Source organism: Dendrobium catenatum, unplaced genomic scaffold (assembly GCF_001605985.2).
Source record: "Dendrobium catenatum unplaced genomic scaffold, ASM160598v2 fragScaff_scaffold_54, whole genome shotgun sequence".
NCBI classification, from domain to species: domain Eukaryota; kingdom Viridiplantae; phylum Streptophyta; class Magnoliopsida; order Asparagales; family Orchidaceae; genus Dendrobium; species Dendrobium catenatum.
In genome coordinates this window covers 1,896,960-1,901,514 of record NW_021318516.1, presented here as the reverse complement: position 1 = coordinate 1,901,514, position 4,555 = coordinate 1,896,960, and positions in this window count along the sequence as shown.

Here is a 4,555-nt window from a genome sequence, read left to right as displayed (position 1 = left end):
TACCTTGCGTACAGCAATTTCCTGAACAATCTCGTCGGACAAAAACGGCTCCGCGTCGTTCGAAAATCAACTTTTCCAAAAAGCTTTTTGACTTTCTCTCTCCTCAGAAAAATCAGATATTTTATTTTGATTTTCTCTCTATTCAAAACGACTTATTTCAGCTTTATAATACACAGATCGGCCCGGCCGATCGCCAGATCGTCCCAGGACGATCAGACCAAATTTGATCGTCCTGGATGGTTCCCAGGACTATTCTCCGGCCGATATTTTGAACAGTGCCAATCGGCCTGGCCGATGTCCTCGATCGGCCTGGACGATGCCTACAGGAAAACACCTGGAACAAATCTGGGCAATTTCTGGAGCAAATTCTAAACTGATCGTCCCAGGACGATCCTAGATCGTCTTGGACGATCCTGGAGCAGATTTTGATATTACATATTGTAAGTCGGAATATGTAGTATTCTATAAATTCCTTAATTCTTTTTAGTGTAGGATGGTTGGCTTTGGTCTTAGAGATTTATTGATTATATTTTTGAATCATACATTTTATGTCATACATATTATGGTGGAGAAGTTATTTTTTGGCATTTGGCGAAGAATTTAATGAGTTAAAATATCAATATCTTATGTGTATCTTTTAAACAAGAAATTTAACAAATATGTTAGAATTGGCATGTAAATTTGTAATAAATTCTATTTTTTTTTGTTAGATGGAGGGTTCCAATATCATTCATGAGAATTATTCTTTTGATGAAAGTGAAGAAGCTCGGACTTATGAAATTGCTGTAGAGCCCTCTAACGAGAAATGAAATGAGGCGACCGTTACTAAGAAACAATGAAGGATGACCTCAGTTGTTTGGGGTCATTATGAAATGTTATCTAATACGAAAGATGGAAAACAAAAATGTAAATGTAAGAAATGTGGCGGTGCTTATCTATGTGATAGCAAAAATGGAACTGTTAATCTTAGATGCCACCTCAAAAATTGTAAGAAAAGAAGTATGCGTGATATATGATAGTTGATCTTACAAAGAAAGCCTGAATCTTCAATGTCTATGTCTGATAACAAGTTTGATCATGCTAAATTTTGTGACTTATTTATTACTTTTATCATCATACACGATTTGCCCTTTCAATGAGTGGAGTGGGTTGGAGTTCGAGCACTTTTGTTGTATCTTCACCAGGACTTGCAATTAATTTCTAGATACACTGCTAGAAATGATTGTAAAAAATTATTCATTAAGGATATGTGTAATTTAATAGAACAGTTATCTAAAGTCACTAGCATATTTTGTTTAACATTCGACCTTTGGACATCTATAAATACTAATGGTTTTATTTGTTTAACCGCTCATTATATTGATAATGATTGGCAGTTGCAAAAGAAAATTATTACTTTTGGATTCATTCCACCCCCTCATAATGAAATTGCTATTTTTACATTTAAGTTGATGTTATGCACGATTTTTTTTACTTTGCCATGTTTGTTCCATATTATGTTTGTTGTTATTGTGGGTTTGTTTGCTGTAATTTATAATGGATTTTTTTGGATTTGTTTGTTGTCTTGGTTTTCCTGGGAAGATATTTTGAGTAGCCCGGGTTGGGTTGGTTGCTAGCTCGGTTGCTGGGTTAATTTTATGTAATTTATGGTAGTCCTGGGATGATGTGTTGGTTGCCTCGGAAGCTGGATTTTGGTTGCCCTTGGTTGTTGTCTTGGTTTCTCTGGGAAGATGTCTTGGTTGCTCTGATTGCTGGGTTGGTTTGCGTGGGATGCCAAATTGGTTTGCCTTGGATCATAGGCTTTGCCTGGGTTGCCTGTTATGTTGTCTTTCCTATTTCTTGATGTATCTATTCAATTGTTGGGTTATTTATGAAAGCATTAAAAGTTGATTTGCAATTATAAGTACTCTTCAAAACTGATTGTGAAGTCATTTATGGGGAAAAAATGATTTTCTGTTACGTTGGCCTTATTTCCCACAATTGCTTGCTTGGTTTACCTGGTTCGCTGTCTTGGTTACCCTCGGTTGTTGTCTTGGTTGCCTGTTTTTCACATGCCTGTCGTGGTTTTATTTTTAAATCCTTTGTTGACTCGGTTGGTTTCCTGTTACTTGCGGTATCCGTTAAAATGTTGGGTTGGTTCCTAAAAGATTGAAAGTTGAGTAGCGATGATGAGTACCCTTCTAAACTGATTGTGAAGTCAATTGGGGGAAATAGTTATTTCAACCAGATGGCATTTGTGTTATCATCTAATTAAACAGATGCTAAGTATAAAATACAAATATTGCTGCCTTGGATGGCAATATCGCAAGTCCGCAACCGTAAAAAATTGTATTGTTGACTCACATTTCATTATATAATGAATTATTTGGATGATTAATCTGAGCTAATGACTCAAGCTTTCAACTAATTCATGAATTTATAATTATATCAATTTAATTGTTTATATTTTTTTTTAGTTAGCATATATCTCCATGAGGGTAGGCAAAAGACTTCTGGTTTTTAGAGTTCTGAGTTCTTCAAACAGTCAAAATTATATTTGTAAATTGTAATTAAAAAATTTATGTTTTTTAATTTGCGAAATTATTTATATGTAATTTATTTGTTCATTTAATATTTATGAATTATTATGTATAATTTGACTATTTGTAATTTTGTATAATTTGTAAGTTTCTAAACAAATAATTTTTTTCTTGTGTTGTTGCCTTGGTTTTCCTGTATTGTTGTCTTGTTTACAGGTTATTTACCAGCACTATGTGGTTTCATTTTTGAATCATTTGCTCCATGTTCAAATGCTGGGTTGGTTTCCTATAACTTGTTGTTTCAGCACAAACTGGTTGGCGGGTCAATCCGAGTTGACCCGAACTCGACTCGTGTGGGGTTCGGGTCACGAATATTGACCTGTTTCCCTAAATGGGTCTGGTTTGGGTTGACCCGTTTAGGTTTGGGTCAGGTCGGGCTCGCCCCAGCCTTGACATGTGACCAAATTTTGACACCCCTACTTTATACCACTTTTTGGCGTCCGCGAACTTCTCCAATTGAACAACAAATGGTGCATCATTCTCTCGTTCGTGAATAGTGCGATGTCAATATTGGCGTCACTTTCTGTTCACAAACTCATTGTTGGTGGAGAAAAGTTAGCCCCTGTGGTTGAGAAAGAATATAAACGATATATTCTTTTTTGTGTTAAGAAATAAAATGAATTACTACATTTTGAAATATTATTGTATTTTGGAGTGAAAAATAAGTTTTTTTGGTTGGAGTTGATCTAAGACACTAAACTCTAACACAACCATCACAAAATTTCATGCACATAATAATAATAAGAATAATAATAACAACAACAACAATTGTTACGTCCTCGAGTATTCAAGGCAGTAGAGAAATATAAAGTTTAGCGTTTTAGAATTGTACGAAGATCAAACACACAAACAAATAATAGAGAGATTGTAGTGTTCATAAGAGACACAAGAGTTTTTACGTGAAAACTCCTGAAAAAGGGGGAAAAACCGAGGGGCCTGGCCCACTTTGAATGAATCTACTAGTATTTGCAGTCGATTACAAATGAGGCCCTTCCTTAGGAGAAGGCTTGGCTTAACGTCACAAATGTGCGTCATATACATAACGCGCATTACATGGTGGGAGTTACAATAATCAATATAGACATGTCTATTTGGTTGGAAGGGCCATAATCGACACGAGACAGGGGTCCAAAAGACCGTAGTTGGCAGGAGATCAGGGTCAGAAAGATCGTTATCTGGTGATAGATGTCGGAATGAGCATAGGCGACATGAGATAGGGGTCCGAAAGTCCGTAGTTGAAGGACAGTACTCCGGGAGAACTCTGGTAACCAAGTGGTGGCCAGGTAGAAGTCCGAGTCTCGGGTTGTGTTTCTACAGAAGTCCGGGGCTCAGGTGGCGGTCCAGTAGAATTCCAAGCCTCAAGTGGTGGTCTGGCAGAATTTCAGGCCTCGGGTGGTGGTCCGACAGAAGTCCGGGCGTCAGGTGGTGGTCCTACAGAAGTCTGGGCGTCAAGTGGTGGCCTGGTGGAGCTCAGGGCCCAAGTGGTGGTCCGATGTAGCTCAGGGCCTCAAGTGGTGGTCTGGCAGAGGTGAGTGCCTCAAGTGGTGGTCCGACGAAGCAACAACGTCAGGCGGTGGTTTGGCGGAACTCTGGTAGTGGTCTAGGAGGAGCAAGGAGGCAAGAGCGGCCTCCGATCTCTCTCTTGAATCATTTGGCTTCGAGGTCCCCCTTCAAGAGAAAATGGGGCTCTATTTAAAGATTTTTGGAGTGATATGACCCGTAAATATGTGAGAGATCAAAGGCAAATTGGGAGTGGTTGGATGGACGGCCGATATTGAATCCCTTGATCATGGACCGTTTGATGGACATTTGAATGTCTTAGTGATGTTAGAATTCAGTGATCTTGAGCTCGTTGGATTCGTCTCGTCGAGTCGCTCGATTCGATTATAAACATGTTATGTTTGGAAACTTTTTGGTAATCCAAATTGTGGTTCGAACCTTCAGAATGCTCTCAAGTCTTTGATTTGGACTCATTT